We start from the raw sequence: 19286 nt of genomic DNA, 5'->3' as shown, positions 1-19286 counted from the left end.
TACAATAGCCCTACCTCTCGTGTGGCCACATCTTGGCTTTTCATCCCAAAATGCAAAGTTTAGTAGGACCTACAGATTAGTATCATTGTTTCATGTCTTGAAAATTAGCCTTCCCTCTATTTTTACCATTGTGTTGTAGGCTAAGCTAGAGAAGCATGAGCGCCACATCCCCTACTAATTTCATCTCATCACGTCCAAACATAACAATGAATTATAGCATAGCCCAATACCTATGGCCTAGTCTATATTTCTCATTAAGCTAAAGCTAATATTCTCGAATGCCTAATCCGTCTATTAGGCTAAAACTACAATGCTGATAACAAATAGGCTTGGCTCTCTACGTCCAGTTCAGATATGGTTGGCTATAGGCTGTAATGGCATAATCTTTTGTTTATAGACAGACTGATCACATTGGCGGACAAGATGACAGTGGTAGACTTGTGTTTGTGCTTTATTTCCCTTATTGTCCTTGCTGCTGTAACTAAGAAATTTCCCTCTGGGGATTAATAAAGTACCTACGTACCTTATGTTTTAATGGAGACGGATCAGATAGCCTAATACTTGGCCCACCACTTCTTAGATTACTAATTAAAACCACAACCCTAAAATCATACATAATATGTACATTAATGAAACAATCAAAGATGATAATATAGCCCCACTATGTAGGCTATTCAAGATGAATGAAGATCAATGAATAAAGTCTCACAGGAGGTACGCACATTTACGTTAGCCGCCTACACAAGCCGATGTTAGATTAATACCAAAATATAGATTTATAAAAGTGACAAAATACCCCTAACCCCCCAAATTACAAGAGTCTTAATGTCTAGCAGTCAATAGAAATAGTGATATAAATAGGATAAAGTTAATCAAGATTGTATAATCAAAATCAAAGCTAACAAGGAGTGAGAAGGCAGAGTTCCAAAAGGAGCCACTTGCAATCATCCTATCAAACTTCATTACAATACAACAGGCCTATAGGTAATCAACTGATAGCACACATAGTACATAGTATAATTCAAAAGTAGCCCAATAGAAAATAAATAACATGTTATTATCAAAAGAAAATGACTTGCAGGTAGATGTTCATTGTGTCCCGTAGGCTGTAGGTCTAGCCCGTGCACCCAGCGGATGTATGAAACAGTGAGATGTACAACGCAGGCTTGAAAAAAAATTTCAGTCAAAAGATTTTTTTTTTTTGCTCTAATCCCTGGGGTTAGAAACGTACTTAGAGTCAATCCCTGTAAATACACAGCCCTATTCATCTATGTTTAGCAGGAGACCTTTAATGATCACTTTTCATGATAGATTATGGAGTCTTACTCTGGATTAGCGTGAAGATTTAGGTGCAGAGTTGATTTCTGGGTTCATCTGCTTTGCAAAAATGCGCTGCTGTTCGTTATGTTTTGACTTCTGCTAGATAAAATGACAATGGACGATGAGTGATGAGAAAGAATAAATTTGTACATAATGGAGGGGTAGTTTCACTACGAGAAGTCTTGACACAGTTTGGTGTGATTTAAGGATAGATACAGACAATAGGACTGAATGTACAGCACAATGTTAAACAATCCTGCTGATATATAATGGATAGAAAATGCGTCAACAAACACTTCATGAACAAAATGTTTGAATCTTTTTTAAAACCACAGCACTTCCTCATCACTATATACTTATCTAAGCTACTATTTAAGCAATTGAGCTATTTAGGCTATGTTGCTGTGCAGTTCTTCACCTGGATATTGAACTTAATTGTAACAAAGAAGGAAAAAAGTAAGATAAATCTATTTTATTTAATGTAAAGTTGCTGTATAAAAGTTAACACATGCTGTCTCATTGTAGATTTAAAGTCTCCCTGCAAATGTGTTATTGGTGCTTGAATTGGATGTTTGATCTTCGCTGTGCAGGGAGATGACGTTCAGTATGTGCAGAGTTTGTCACTAGAAGACTGAAAGAAGGGGAAATATTTCTCTGTGCTCACCTTAAATCTGATTTTAGGGTGTTTACCTAAGAGCATGATTTGTGAGATCACGACTACTTTGGAAGCCAATCACGGTCCAGTATGAAACTTACACAAGTATGATGTGGAAATTTGAAGCCACAAACACTGAGACTTTACAGTAAAGTAGGAGACATCTTGTGTCCAGCAGTTAAACTTTTGAGATGAAAAATATTTACATATTCATAGATTCTGGATTTTTTAATAATTTAACATCTTTGTGAGAAAAAAAACAACATCAGGCACAAATTATCATTCAAAGCAGAGTATTCATAAATGTCTTAAAGATGTCCAGAGGGGATGTTTAAGGTGGACCACAATCTTTCTCTAACCATAAGTGAGCGGCCTAAACATGTTCCTAAAATGATCAACCATGCTCTAGTTGCCATAGGCAGATATTATAGGAACAACAAATGAAACATGTTGTCAGTGAACATGCTGCAGACACGTTCAGTAAAAATGTTTCTACATGTTGCTGAAAATCCATGTGGCATTACATTTCTCACAAAACATATTTGCTGTTGCAAATTAGTTGTGCAGAAGAAGAGGAAGACAGGGCTGCTTTTGTAGCCTGGGAATGCGTTAGGATCCCCCAGGAGAAGCTACAGGACGTGGCTGGAGAGATGTCTGGATGTCTAGGTAACCTGGCAGGGTGGAAAATGCAACCTTATCACCCCGGACAAGAACCGTACTGAACAATTCTACAAGACCCCAGGTTACATTTAATGACAACTTTTTTGTGTGTCCACGGCCAATATCTTCAAAATGTTTTGTTTTCTACAATATATCTATATATAATATACACCTCAATATGATGGGCTAAAGACTTTGGATTGGTTCTCAATGCAGGTTTTTTTTAAAACTCTAATTGTTTCCACCCAGTTTTAACAATGAAACCTGGGAGATTGTCCTCAGTCTGTATGAGTGACCTGTGAGTCCCCGTCCAACAAACCCTTTTGATTTTAATGAACTGTGGCCTTGACATTCAGTATGTGTACACATTGTGTCCACTTCACAATGATGCTCATCTGAATGAATGTCATACTGTAAATGATGACAGTCGTAATTTATCATTTCATACAGGAAAAATGACAGACTATTGAAACATGTTCCTGTTGCTTTAGATCACTCCGTTCACATCAGCAACTCAGTTAGAAAGCATGATGAATTCAGTCTGTGCTTCATGACTACTGCTGCTGCAAAATTTCTGCAAGAATATTCTAGAGAACAACATGAATCCTTTGCTGAAGACAAAGCTCTGGAGTCCTGGGTTCTAATCTTAGATTGTTGTTACAGCCAGCATCAATTTGACTTATTTAACATGAAGTGTGACATTGTGATTTCATGCATCTGGCCGTCTGCGTGCGTATGTGTCACATGTCTACAAAGTGTTGTTAACTGTTCTGGAAAAAGAATCTCGTCTTCATCTCACACACACACACACAGAGGGTTTATTTCCCAGCACTGTAAGGTGATTCCTTTATCTTTTACTATCGTACTATCACCTTTAATATCACTCGAGAGAATCGCCACATCATCTGGCAGGCTTTCTCTGATAAGCGTGCTGAAGCTTTAGCATAAAAGCCACAGCAAGACAATGATGGAATTATCCAATGACAGCTGGAAGTGGGCCAGAAGATTGTCAAGTGTGGGCAACATCCCAGACCAAAGGTGGTAACTGAGGCTACACAGAATAAAGCCAAAACAAAATATGAACCCAAGTGAGTCCAAATATCATTATGTAGTGTTTTTCATTATAATGGAGGGCACAGGTTGAAGACAAGTATGCAAGAATCAGTTTAGAAGCTCATTACAGGCATCAAAATTTGTATGAGCATTAAAGACATGTTTTAAAACTTCCAAAATCCTCTTCTTCTTCTTTGAATAAGATATGACATTTCTACAAAATTACCTTGTTAAAATATTTGTACTCCTTCTCCCTCATTGAAAAATCCAGAATCTATGAATATGCAAATATTTTTCATTTCAACAGTTTAACAGCTGGACATAAAATGTCTCCTACTTTACTGAAAAATCCATTCTCAGTGTTTCCACGTCACAATTGTGTAAGTTGCACACTGAACCACAATTGGCTCCAAATAAGTTGTGATGTCATAAATCCTGCTCTTAGCCTTTAATTCAGATTTAAGGTGAACACAAATAAACTTTCCCTCTTTGGCAGATAAATGTGAAAACATCCTTCTAGTGTAAAACTCTGCACATACATCATTCTGCACAGTGAAGCTCAAACATCAAAATAAGAAAACTACAAGCAAAACATATTTTTCATTGGAAGGGGACTTTCAACTAGTACTTTGGTGACCTACAGAAATATATCACATTGACAAAATAGCAAGTTTGGAAGCATCTTGGAAGGAGTTAGACATTTTTGATGATGAACAGATCTTGGGGGGAACTTGAGTGGTGATGGGTGAGGGAAAAATGGAGAGCTGTTGCACGCACCAGACCACTGAGCAGCAGTCTTTGACATGTAGTTCATCTCTCTTTCCTTGAGCACTAGATAGTAATGAAAGGATACAGCTGAAGCATCAACCGCTTGGATTTCAATATTCTGTGGACATCATGGACAATAAGTTGCGAGTCAAACCTCAGCCTCTTGTCTCTTTTTCACTAAAGTGTTGAATCATCAGCCGCAGACCAAAATGGCTGTTTGTTATTAGGACGGTTGAACCAGTGATCTATTTCAAGTCATGTGGACATTGTGCCTGTTTCTAATAAGAGATCTATTATTGAGATTGAGGCTGGAAGCCAGGAGTGGGTTGAGGAGACACTTTAATGGAATGCCCTTTAATAAAGTGCATGACTGCTGCTCAGCTGGGCCAAATATCTAGTTGCATGCAATTGTTCAGATGCATTAATAAATAAAACATGAGCGCTATCTGTCTTACGATCTACAAGCTGTTTTCTAAATATAGAAACAGAACGACCATCCATCACTGAATATTGCATTGTATCATTAAGCTTTACCAATAGACGTCTGCATTCATTTAGAAAATGACAATATTTACTGTAGGCATCAGCAGCATGATGATTTTATTTTCCATCCAAAGTTTTCTTCTGAATGAATGAATGAATGAGCCATTTTTTTTAAATTTATTGATTTATTTTGGCTGCTGCTATTTTCATGAATGTGTCTACTGCAGCATTTTTGCAGTCTCAAATTTGCCTTAAACAGCCAATATACCGACTGTACAGACATTCGCTGATGTAGCTAGCTAGCAACGTCCACATCAACTGTCTGCAAAGTGTGGCTGTGTGCGTTTGTGTGACAGTTTAGCCTTTGACTGACTCATTGACTCGGACTCATTGGTTGGGGTCAGGTAGTTGAAATCTGCTATTCTCCTTGCTTTGGTTCATTCATGGATTGGTGTCATAAAGCTTCAGAGTAAGCAAGCAATTTTCACTCAAGTCAAAAAAAATTTCAACTCACACAGGTGTGTCTTCAGCTCAGTGTGCACTGTCCATTCACATCTGTTAACTTTAATTTACACCTTTGCTTTGACTTTATATGGAAACCAGTGGCGGCTGGTGACTCAAAAAATTGGGGAGGAGAGGAGGAAAACCAACATGAAATCTTACAACAAATCGCATCATACTATTTCACCGTCCCCACCCGATGAAATTGGAGGGGTGGGGGGCAATTTTATATACCAATAAAACACTTTCAAAAACATAAACCCCTGAGTGATGAAAAGGCTGCTTCTTTAAAGACATTTAGCATATACATATTGTTTCTAAACATAGATGTGCTCATTTTAGCCCTGGAGTGGTTTTGAATGTGTCATTTTACCAACAAAGTGAAATTCAGATTTATAGTATTGTTCTATTGTGACAACAGATTTATGTTCTCATCAAAAACAGACAAGATATCACATGATTTACATGTGTTTCCTATGTATTTTCTTAGTATACAGAAATATATAAAGTAGCACAAAGCTTATAATCTGATACAAGTACAAATCAGTGCTGCATACTAGAATGATTGAACACTAAAAACATTCACAGATCTAAAAGTGTAAGTTCACAAAAAGTATTAATGCATGTATCAAATACATGACTTACACACTCTTATCTATCTATCTATCTACAAAGCTGACATGTTAACACTTGTTATTCTAGTTACTTTAAGCTTATTACTCAATGTACGGTTCAGCTTAAACACTAACAATGAAGAAATTCTCACAACAAGCAGCCAGACCTCCTGCACACTCATTCACTAATCACACACCATCAACAGCTGACTGAACAACCACTCAATTAAAAACTGGATCAATTCCAAATGAATGAGTGAGTCCAGACAGCTCACTGTAACTTCAACAAGCAAACTACCTACATCACATTATATGATCTCTGCTGCATTCTTGACAAGGAGATAAATTCACACAACAACCACACAGAGAGACATTTAACCATCAGAGATGAAATTAGCGACCAAAGAGACACAGAGAGAGAAGCTCTATATGACTCACGTTATCTGACGTCTTCTTCTTTCTTTCATGGAGATGAAGTATCCATGTCATAACATCCATTTGTGGCTGTTGGTCTTCTTGTTTGTTCTCTAAAATGAAGTATCGGCTAGCAGAGGCTAGCTGGCTGTGCTTCCCTCCGATCATGCTGCGGCTAACGCTCCGCTAGCCTCGCAGCTAAACGTTAGCCCCAGCTTTCCATGTGGATCCAACCAGAGCACCGAGCCCCGGTTTGTTATTCAGGTAAAAGTGGGGAAGAAGCAGCAGGTCTGACGGGAGCTGAGTGAAGTGGAGCCTGCGGAGGAAGCACCAGAACCGCCAGGGAGAGACAGTCCGTCGAGGAGCTGCTAACTTCGGCTGCACAGATAGGAAACACCTCGGCTGACAGGATGTACCACTCTGTTTGAGGCGGAGGGGGGGGGGGGGGGATCATGGATGTATTATAAGAGCTGGATACCGGACTAAAAATGGCGCCCATCCAGTCCTATAAGAATTGCTCGCCTGGCGCATACGCCAAAAAAGTTTCTAGCTTCCGGGTTTGCTTCCGCGTTGTGCGGCCCACTGAATATGCGCAGTAGTGCCCCCCCCCCCCCCCCCCGCTGGCCCCGCCCGCGAGCTCCCGCTCGGCGCATTGACTTTACATTGTGATGACGTCACGGATTTTTAAATCGCTTTTCTCGGCTCGAGGAAAGTTTTACAAACATAAAACCTCCATGAATCAAAAGTTCGTAATAGAAAGAGTCATAATTGACGTTGTTTGCAGTTCGAGGCGTCCTGTCAGACGTCTCTTTTACAATGGTGGTCTATGAGGAAAGTCCTTTTTAGGCCGCAGGGGGATTTTTCGCTGCAATAACGCGAGTGGCCACTGGAAAAAAATGGCTCCAAGGCTGCGCAGATGCGCCCTATCCAGCTCTTATTATACATCCATGGGGGGATCTTTTTACGGCAGTTGGCAACCAGCGTATTAGGTACATTACCGCCACCCTCTGCTCCGGAGTGTGGACCAGAGATTAAAACCTACACATTTAATCCCGTCTGTCAAATAAACTCAAAGAAAACTCCACTGCTCAACTCACTTGGCAGGTTCATTAAAGTTTTAACGCTGAGCTCCTGAATTCCAGTCTTCCTAAATTCTTCCTTCATATATTGTCTTTTTTGAACATACTTAGTACAATCTATGTTTGCATGCATAATAGTCTCCTCAGCCAACTGGCAAAAAAATATGTTCATATATCGGTACCGGCATCGGCAATCGGCCACAGTGAGTTGGAAATATCGGCAAAAAATCCAATATGGTGCATCCCTACAAACAAGCTAACTTTCCTGGTTATTTCTCTGGTTGGTTCTCTCTCCAGCCATTGAATCTAATATGTTCCATGAAGAAATGTTTGACTTAAACAGTAACACAGGGGAACAGATGATTTTACCAAGTTATGGAGCAGCTACAATGGAACATTCAGTTACGTATGTACTGTATGTCCAGAGGCTAATTGTGTGCATTCGGATATGATTCTGAGACTGTGATAACCACATCATGCAATCATGTCCAGCTGCAGGCACTGATGATTCACATTCCTGCCTTTGATACACCAAAAAAAAAATAAAAATTTAGGGAATTGTAATTATGCCTGGAATTTATTACAGCCTTTAATTTTGAGAATTCAGAGTTGGTAACTTTTGTCCTCCTGTCATTTTCGTAGCACAGATAGATCTGAAGAAGAAATCATCATAGTTGTGACATTAAAGCAGTCAAATTTAAACACAAATTGTAATGTCAATCTGTATGTCGACCTCCAGCAGAGGAACACTTAAATGCCAGCAAGGGTTTCCTGGCTGAATTTGATATATTTATCATGGTCGGAAATCACATTAGCCTGTAAATCCAATATAGTGTATGTTCTATATCTGTGGCCCACATCTCATTTCCCTGAATACCAGTGGGAGGGCTTTAACAAGCAGAGGTGCCACCGAGTGACTGAGGTATGCAGTAAGGTAGCATATGGTGTCTCAGAAGGTGTGAGGCCAGATTTAGCTCCTCTCCACATCTGATGGCTGCTCTGGTGGGGGTTAGAAGTGCTGAAGGAGCTCTGCAAATGCATGTTTCAACAGAAAGTATAAAAGATAGTGTTCTGGTTGCTCAGTTGGCTGATGCATCACAGATGTCAGTTCAGAACTGGCCTCGCACCATCTACCCTGGTGAAAAGACAGACGCAAATTGGAGGGAAAAAATGGTGGTACTCATTTGTCTGTGACGTTACTCGGAAAAAATACTAAGTAATGTCACACTACCTAAATGGAGACATGAGATAGAGGACCTTTGACGGCAAGGATGGACAGTCAAAAAGAGGAAAAGGAGATGAAAAGGCTGTTCAGGGGAAAGTGCAATGCAGTGAAGTTATATTCACCACAGCACCAGCAGAACAGTTCCCTTAGCTCATTGTGGACTGGCAAGGCTCAACAGACATTGTATGGGAAACACACCACTTCAAGTACACTAAACAGTCAATGATAATCCATCACTCAGACAGCCAGTTGATCAATGAAAGCTCTAGTTGCCTCCTGTCATTGGTTTCCTCTTAAGATATTCATCTGAACACTGTCAAGTGTCTGCCTATCCACCATATTTATTCCTTGAATGAATCTCAGATCAAAAGAAGGCCGTATAGTTGCAGACTTATATTGCATTTGTATTTGTAAACCTAGATTGACTAGATGTTCAAGAGGGTCACGAGGGGCCGTGAATCAAGTTATCATCTACACATTCCCCATAGGTCACTGACGCAACAAACACATCTTTCAGGCTGAATGGATTCTTAATGGAAAACACTAACAAGCAAACCAACAACCCTACGCACAGATGGGGTTAGATTTAGAAGTGTCAAGGGCAAAAATGCATATCAGTCAGTCTGCTCACATGGAATTCATTATTATGTGAATGCAGAATGTGTGCAGCATTCATGTTTGTCATCTAGACTCTGCCTTCATCACTTTCTACAAGGACCTTGCTAAGCACAGTGAGGAAGTGGGGAGTGACCACCATGATTGAAAACGTGGGCTATTTGTGGCAGATCTTTTCAACGGTTTTCTCAGCTGTCTAAAACAAATTATTTTAGTTTGAGAAATCTGCTAAATGCATTGACAAAACCTTTTTAAATTAACTTTATCTTATTGTTCCTTTAGGGGCAATGCACAATACATGTATTGCAGGAGATATGGCTAGAAGCTTATTTTCATCTGTTGTTCCAGTGATGCACAAGTTGATGTAGTAAAAGACAACAGCCAGTTCAGTCAGCCATATCATGTGGAACAGATTATGTAAATGTAGAGTATGTACAATTGTAATGTTTGGCATCTAGGCTCTGACCTCATCACTCCCCATGTCGAAACATCACGCTCACCACAGCAGGGAGTGGGGAGTGACGATACTAAATTCCCTGCTGGGGAAACATAGACTCAGAGCCTACAGGTGGATGCTGAGGCTTTTGAAATGCTAAATGAACAGCAGCGGCAAGTGACTGAGACCATATCAGCAGGCTAATATTAGCATTGACCTCAAAGCACCACTCGCCTAAGTACTTCTGAATGATCGGCATCTCTGCAGTAAACACATTTTCACTCAAGTTGAAAACTCACACAGGTGTGTCCTCTGCTCAGTGTGCACTGTCCAGGGCGCTACACATCTGTTAACTTTAACTCACACCTTTGCTTTGACCTTATATGCAAACACAGGTAAACTGCCTGTTTGGAGAATGTGGACCAGACTGATGTCTTTAGGACCCAGATCATCCTTAAATTGATCAATGAATACAATCCTTAATTGTATTGAATCTAATATGCTCCATAAAGAAATGTTTGACTTAAACAGTAACACAGGGAAAAGGATGATTTTACCAAGTTATGGGGTAGCTACAATGGAACATTTGGTTACGTATGTACTGTATATCCAGAGGCTAATTGTGTGCATTCGGAAGTGATTCTGAGACTGTGATAACCACATCATGCAATCATGTTGTCCAGCTGCAGGCACTGATGATTCACATTCCAGCCTTTGGTACAACAAAGACTTGAAAATTGAAGGAATTGTAATTATGCCTTTAATTTATTACAGCCTTTAATTCTGAGAATTCAGAGTTGGTGACTTTTGTCCTTCTGTCATTTTCATAGCACAGATAGATATGAAGAAGAAATCATCACCTTGTGACATTAAAGCAATCAAAATTTAAACACAAATTGTATCATCTAAGTACAGATGACAGCATGGCTATCATCTTACTTTCATCGCTTGCTTACACAGATAATGAAGTGGTTGCATTGATGCCCCTTTTGTCTGAGACCAGATTGTATCTATCCATCTGAGCAAATGTCACAAACTATCCAAATCTAAGTCAGTGGTTTATAACTTACTTTGGATATAATTGCATTAATTTGCATTCATCACTAACAGGGGAAGTGTGAAATTCACATCAATGGAACACACCTTTCACAAGAGTGAAAACCTGCAAATAAGCTGCACTGCATATTTCATGTGCTACAGTCAGAGCGATCAACTGTCCCTCAGCTGATGTGTTCACTTCTCACAATCTGCAGTCTGTTGGAGATTGTCATACAATATCCCAACATGACAAAAGATAACTTCTGGATGTTGGAAATGAAGGCAAGATTTGTGTGAGTGTATGTGTGTGTGTACATGTACAGAGCCGGGCTGGGAATGCTGTGTGTGGCAATTGGCCTCCTTTGATCTCGCCCTCTCCCTTGTCCCATTTCAAAAGAATCCCCTAAGAAGAAAAGTGTGTGTGCTGAAGGGGAAGGAAAAAAAGGTAGGGGGAGGAAGAAGAAGAGGACGAGGGGGAGGGAGGGGGACCACTGAAGTGTGAAGAGTGTGCAACTTTCTCCCACTTTCTTTCATCGCTCTCTCACTCTAAGAATGCTATTATGTCTGTGGAAAGTGGGAGAACGAGCAGGCGTTTGCTCTCTCTCTCTCCCTCTGCTCAGTTTCTTAATATAGGAAGCTGGTTCCCACAGGCTGAACAATACATTAGCCAAGCGGAGCAGCATTGTCTGAGGGGAGGATTTGGTGGAACTGAAACTATACGACCATACAGGAGCTGCTTATGGCTGCAGGGGACATTGAAGCTCTATAGTACAGGCTGCGGCACGACCGATAGGGCTTTCACAAAGCCAATACTAACATCAACACATTGAAGCTAACAAAGCTCTAACAAAATCTGTAATATACAAGTAATCCTCAGAGTTTTGTTATTGTCATTATACGACAAAAACACACTATTGTGTCTTTCTAAGAGTGCTGAAGCCTTCTCAAGACGACTTGAAGCTAATGAGTAAAAGACTGGAGAACAACATGAGTTATATTTTTTCATAAAAGCAAATATTCATCTGATATGTCAGAACACTGATATATCACAGTAACTCTAAAAAAGGCTACAGTACAATATGCCAGTGTTTGTATAGCAGTCATGTATATGTATAACACTGTGTGTAATTAATAATGTAGCTGCTGAACATCTATATTTGATGCTTACAATCTCCTGACAAGAAACACCAATTATTCATTTTACTTCAGTGTAAATCAGTTTGAAGTAAATTTATTAATGAAGAAAATGCATACATGAGTGCATTCTGAGTGTTTTCTTTCACTATATAATTGTGATTACTCAAATAACTCTCTGGTTTATCTAATTGAAGGTAAAGATGGTCAATTAAAACAAAGAGTCCGGTGTAATCCTGATCAATCTTCATAGCACCATTAAAGAAATACCAGGATTTGTCAACTTGGTTTTATTGTCATATTTTATTCTAGTATGACTGTTGGTCACAATGACATTTTACCAACTAGTGTGACTTAAGTCAATGAGAGTAAAACTAAAACTAAATAAAAAATAACCTTTGAAAACAAGAACTATGACAAAATGTATTACATTAACTTATAAAGACTAAACAATAATGTGAAAGACAAATTAACTGATTACCCTACAGTCTCATTCATGCATGTATCTGTGGAATCACACACTACAGCTCCTGATAAGTAAAACAGTATCCTTCTTGATTAACTGCTTTACCTGTTGCACTACTGTTACTAAGAAGCATCATGCAGTAATGTTATTTGACGTAGGAACAAACAGATTTATGGACTAAATTCATTAACAATCCACTGAGAATAAGACAAGAAGCAGAAACTAAACAGCTGGGACAATTTATGAAAATATGCAGACCAAAATGTATCAAGGTAAGCTAATGTATCATTATCAAGAACTGTGGATGTAACCTTAATGTTACTTTTAGTCAGCTTTCTTTGTGTTGTTGACAGAAGGAATGATTAAATTAGGAAGGATTAATGTTGGCAGTCAACCATCTAAATCTTCTTCTAGATGTTGGAAATATTCAAGGTTATTCAACAACAGACAGTGAACAGGTGGGTGAATCCAGGCGTCTCAGCAGTGCAGAGTACAGATAGCTGTGGTGATGCTGGGTGAGCAGGAACGATGGTGTTTGGAAATGACAGCTGGATTTACTGAGGAGACTCAGTCTGTTGTCTTAATGCAGAGCAGAGTGGCATACACACTGTGTGTGAACAAGTAAACAATCCCATTATTACTAACCTTGTGATATACAAGAACAACACATATAACCATGCTGACTGTACACAACAAAGATGGCAACAGCTGTGATGTCAAAATGCGTAGAAGATATGAAAATTAAAAATACATGACAAAAATGAGACTAAAATGTTACTGAAGAAAACTAGACTACAATGTTTTAGGTTTTATTGACTAAAAAAATAAATCAAATGACTATATTTGACTAATATATTTGGGAAACACAGACTCTGGCAAGAACAACTTTGACTGAAGCTTCAGTTTAATAGAAACCTTTTCAAACACATTGCATCTGACTGAACGTGAACACAGACTGCAGTCCTCTGGAAAACCCTGTCGATGTCGTATTAAACTCCATAGCCTGGTGGATCCACTACCAGGTCAACTTGCCAGCTGACTGTCCTGATCTATTGTTTAAATTAGTGCCTGCTTTTCTTTTCTTTTTTTTTTTGATTTAGCTTGTGTGGAATGCCAGAGAGGTCTTAGCAAATACAAGAAGATGGTTCATTTCTGCAAGTTTTCAAACTGCAAAAATAAAACAAGATACATAAAATGGAGTTTCAACAACTGCCGCTGTACAGTAAACAGAGACTCTTTTTATGTTGTTAAATTGCTTGCTCTACAACTGCTATGTAGTTTTCTGTATTTACTCTCAGACTCAAAGACAATTTGCTTGTGGCAATATCTTTAAAGATCCCCTCTGCACATATAATAAGATATACAAATCTATGCATATGCAAATGTTTTTCACATTTTTCACAAGTTTCCATACCACAATTATGTAAGTTGAGTACTGGACCACAATTGGCTCCAAACTAGTGATGTCATAAATCATGCTCACACATAGGTACACGCCTTAAATGGAGATTTAAGTTGAGCACAGAGAAACTTTCCTCCTTCAGCAGATGAATGTGAAAACAAACTTTGCAAATACATCATTCTGAACAGTGAAGCTCAAATATTCAAGAGAAGGAACAATAAGCAACACACATTTTTGAACAGAGGGGGACTTTAAGTTTGACCTATGTGACTCTCCCCAGAGTCCACACATCTCGACAAAGGAGGTGGTGAGTGAATGTTATTATAAATTATGGGCAAGAATATAACAATAAGACCTAAGTTTACAAAAGTATAGAAGCACTTGTGCATAGTGCTGTAGAAAACGTTGCAAACACGGGTCTTTATAGCACCTTGAGTAGTTCTGATACAGTGAGACACACTGTATGACAACATGACATACTGTATTCTCTATCTTCTTTTTTCTGCTTGGCATTGACCCAGCTTTATATGACGCATACATTGAGTGCAGTATTCAAGCCCAAGATGTCATGCTTGTTTGGGAATATACAGTAGATATATTATATATCTTGTGTGTAGTGTTTACATCAATGCCTCAATTCACATATATACTTTTTATTTATTTATACACATTTGATATCTTTGTAAACCTTGGGGAATTTACTGGACTTTTAAATAAACCCTGTATGTTTGCTATCAATTGTTGTTGGTATGAACAGTATATTTCTACTGTATATTATATACTGTGTGTTTATGTTTGCCTATTGTTTGGTTATGTACTTATATGTCTTCCTATACACTTGTTCTTGGCATTGTGTGTAAGTACACTGACAGCTACTGAGACTTGTATGTGTCAGCATACTTGGCATATAAAGCTGATTGTGATAAAGTTCCCGCTGGTGGCTCTTGAAGGGTTGAAGAGGATATGACGATGTGTTTGAGACCAGCCATATGATCCTCTGTAGCATACGCTGAGAGCTCTTTACAAAGACCTTCGAGAAGAAATGCAATTTTCAGCTCTTCCTCTCTCTCCCACTTTCACACTCTGGCTCACAACAGCCAGATGGCAGGGCCAGCCAGTAATAAGCCAGCGGCTGATACATATAGAGGAACAGTGGAGGAGGAAATTACAGATGCTATCAGCCAAGTTCAAGAACATGCTTTTTTTTTTTTTTAACTTTCCCCCCCCTCCCTCCCTCCCTCTCTCTCTGTCTCCCCTTCCTGTGATTCTTTTTCTTTGCTCTTTCTTCTTCTACGGGCTGCTGCACAAACGGCAGTCAGCAAGGTATGCGACTCCCCATTCACAGCAGCCAGCAGGGGGTCCCTCACTTCAAATCAGCCCCACTGTTCACGGGATTTGAACCCCCCCCCCCCACCATTCCAGCTCACCAATTCCCCCACCCACCCCTTGCCCCCACCTCAATGACTTTCAACGTGTGTGTGTCTGTCCCGCTGTTGTAGAGCAGTTAGCATCCAGTTTGAACTTTTGCTACCTCTAAAAGATTCTCTGAATTCATAATTTTGCTGCTTTTATTAATTTTGTTTATGTTGTTTCTATTTATTTAATTGAATTCCTTGTAATTCAAACTAATAAAACTGATGCCAAGTTGAAGACACAGCAGGGGGGAGAACAGCCCAGAGGACACCAGTGGAGGGGATGTGAGGTTGTAACGCTCGGGGAGAGCTGGGTGGCTGTGCGTGTGTGTGTGTGCGAGTGTGTTTGTGTGTGTATTGTGTTTTGCTATAGTTATGAGGCCTTTCTTTGACTTCATTCACTTCCTAACACCCCTAACTCTTAAGGGTGCAGTATGCTTTATCAGAACTTGTTGGATGGTTGAACAGCTTCAGAAACCCCTCAACATCTTTCTGACATCACTGAGGAGGGGCTGCGTCCGACAATTTCCGCAACTTTCTGAGACCAACAATCTGACATTCACGCTCACTTCACGCAGCTGTGCAGAGGTGAGAAAGCAAGTAGGTTAGAACTTCTCTCTCTTGCTCTCTTTTTTCATTCTTTGCACGAATAACTCTGTCACATTTCATACGAACCAAGTGTGCAACACTATGAATGCCCTCCTGCCTTCCAGGAGAGACATTTGCTTTCAGATGTACAAGTTCTTTTCCAGTGTAACCTTGCCTTTACACCTGCTGCATGCCTCACTTCCCCACAAACCTCCACAGTTATGTGATCACAGATGACGCACCGTCTGCAAGCAGTTCCTGGTTGACGATTGGCTTGTCTTTCTGTAGTGAGACTGACCTGATCACTTCCTCTAATGTCTCTCCAACAATCAAATACAATGTATTTTTAAACAGAAATAACGAGGAAGCAAGTAGGAAACATGTCCTGTACAGCAGTGACATAAATATTTTGACAAAGAAACTCCACATTTTTTTTACTGCTTTCTTCTGCTACAGCAGCCTTACTGTGTGCTTGCTGTAGATTTATCCACAGCACCCACTACAGTGTCGGAGAGCAATAACAACTCCGACAAGGACGGGAGCGCCACACATGCAAGTATGTAAACCAATAACTGTTGTCACTGATGCTTCTCCTAAAGTAAGATTAACTTTCATCAGTCATCTCAGTCAACAGGAGAGGAGTGATTAGCCAAAACAAATAATCATTAGTGCAATCCATTACCAACCGACACGTTGAAAACTGTCAAGTAAACATTCTCATTTCACATTATTTTACAGTTTAATGGAGAGTTGGGTCAGCCAATAAAACTGCATCCTTTGATTGAGTTTCAGGTCCACCAATCCTCAACAAGCCTGGATGATTTAGATACCTGCCATTATAATTAACTAAAAATAATCTCACTTTTGGAATATTGCTAGAATTTCCTTAACATACTGTAAGATAAACATTAATAGCAACAAGCTGAATCCTAAAGAGTTGATGTTGATGTTAAATCCACCTTAAAATAGGTCCTTGGAGGATTTTGCTCATCTTTGTACTTTTGCAGGTTCAATTGATCCTCATAAGTGTACAGATACAAGTACAGACACACTGAAATACACACATCTTCTCTTTGATACAGTTCCCTCTGCCCTTCTCTCTGGGAGTTTTTTTTTTCTCTCTCTCTCTTCAGGAGGGGGGCTGGCACTCCTGTGGCCCCGCAGCTGCATTTTGGGCTTCCTCGCCGGTTCTCAAGGGGCAAATAAAACCCTATTATATCTTTGAGGGAGAGCCGCATTCAGGCTGTCATGCAGACGCTCAGATGAAACGCAGCACAGCCACACAATCACAGGCTGCTACAGTATGAATGAACAGCACCCGTTAGTAATCCCGCCCTCGCGACCAGGTGGCTCCCAAAGATTTTTACAGGCTGGTGAATCTACAAATCTCCATACTAACAGAATAAAACCAGAAATGTGGAATAAGTAAATCTAGTTACGGAGGTTTTAGCTGAAACTAAACTTGTCGTAAAGTCGTTTGTGAGCTGAGCTAAGGCGGTAAGCTAATTATCTCTCATCTGACAAGGCAGCATTGCCTGTTCAAGTTTTCCTTTAAGAATTAGCCATTTCTTCTAATTCATGACTAATGACCACATTATTCTATCTGACACTCTAATTACTCAAAGAGGAAATGTCTGACTGCCCACAGTATAATGCAGCAGACTCTACCTTAAGCCATTGTTGCTTCCTTTCTTAAAGCAATTACCTTTGGGTGCATTGAATGGCAGTAATGTTTATATTAATTATACAGCCTTATTAAATTTGACTAGATAATTATTAGTTTTTTTTTATGTATCCTCAGAATTCACGGCTAGCTCATATTCTGTGACCCACAGCACATCACACTTACAGTACATACAAATTAGTCACAAAATCAATCACAAGTGCAGATTCTAACTGTTTCTAACCTACAAGGTGTTTGGTCTATTTGTCAAATTTAATACCTTTTCTTGTAAAGCACTTTGAGCTGCATTTTATCTTATGAAAGGTCCTATATAAATAAAGTCTATTATTGTTATTATTATTATTATTAATCTGTCAGTGAACAGAGGAGTGATCCTCTCTCACGTGGAGGAGGTACTTGAACAGTTACCAGAGGATACATGGAAAGATTGTGGAGAAGTTCAGCTAATGTGAAAGAAATTGAAATTGTATTCTGTTTATCTTAACTAGCACCACATAGTATTCTGTATATGTTGGTTCATATATGTATAATGTAGCTACATATATGTACACTAAACCACCTTGCAGCACTATCCTGTGTCATGAATAAAACATTTGTAAATGTATTCTGACACACAAGGAAAAAATGGCAATTATAAGATTATGTTAGCAGAGTTCACCTTCAATTCACTATTTAAAATAAATTAAAACAATTGTATGAACTTTAATGATAGAACGTATATGACATATGATATCAGCATAAACAATTAACTAAATACAAATCTGTGCTTAACTGACTTGCAGATTGGATAAATGTATCCACATTTTTGTGTTTAGGAGGAAAATAAACAGACAAATGGGATTAGAAAGTGGTGTGAGTTCATTTATTGTCACATTAGCCAATAAAATAACAGCACTTTGAAGTTTTCCTCTGACCTGAGTAATTGGAACATCTTAACATTAAGTTTTGCAATTTGTGCATAGAAACTATTTCAAAAAAGATGACTAAAAGTAATGAATCAGTAGTTGAAACATCCAGTTTTTGCCACTCCAGTGGTACTAATACAAAACAAAACTTGACCCAATCTACTGACAAAAAGAAGACCTTGAAGACTAAAAGTTGTTCGTTCCAGAATCACTATGTCTTGTAAGAAAAAAATACCCACTTTTATATGACGAAGAGTGTTAAACAACATTCTGTTTAATATTAATTCAAATCAACACATTTGGAAGAGAAACGGATGGTGACATCTGATGGAGTTCAGACAAAAAAAAAAAAAAAGTTGGGAACTACTGATGCCATGTAAGGCTGCAGACTAAACTTATAACTATGAGCTGGATAAAGAAATATGATGTCATGCATTAAAGATAAAACTAGTGTAAACAAATACACTCCAGAGGATTTAAAAAGTGAATATGTGCTTATGTGCCTGTTTTCTTACATACTGTTAATTGTGGTCTTCCTCTGACTTCATTCTAGCGTGTAATTAAAACTGTCTGATATTGTCTTATTTAAAATCTTACACATTTCCCTCTGTGTCTTATCATTCTTCAGTCTCTAGATGTTTCTTCCTCTGTGCCAGAGTTGTGTTGATAACACTTTGAGCAGAGAGATTCCGGCTGCCCACATGCAAGCTGGTTCCTGCAGCACGTCAGCCAGCTGCCGGCTGCGGGCTGCAGCCGTCTGCGCTTGGTTGCAGACGATGTTTGTTTTTCTTACAGAGAGGTGCTGAGGTTGTTTAATGCTCGGATGAACCACAC

At 39.2% G+C, this 19286-nt stretch overlaps 1 long non-coding RNA gene across 2 annotated transcripts in view; it reads right to left on the bottom strand.

The window, feature by feature from the left end:
* The window catches only part of LOC137185657 (uncharacterized), a 150656-nt gene extending 143618 nt beyond the window's left edge, over positions 1 to 7038 (bottom strand). For both annotated transcript variants that reach the window (XR_010928895.1, XR_010928894.1), the window contains exon 1: positions 6493 to 7038. This is a non-coding gene — a long non-coding RNA (uncharacterized lncRNA). The remainder of the gene's footprint in view (positions 1 to 6492) is intronic.
* Between the last annotated feature and the right edge of the window lie 12248 nt (positions 7039 to 19286).

The sequence above is a fragment of the Thunnus thynnus genome, chromosome 7 (assembly GCF_963924715.1).
Source record: "Thunnus thynnus chromosome 7, fThuThy2.1, whole genome shotgun sequence".
NCBI classification, from domain to species: domain Eukaryota; kingdom Metazoa; phylum Chordata; class Actinopteri; order Scombriformes; family Scombridae; genus Thunnus; species Thunnus thynnus.
Note: the sequence above shows the minus strand (reverse complement) of the source record. Positions and strands in the feature narration are given on the sequence as shown.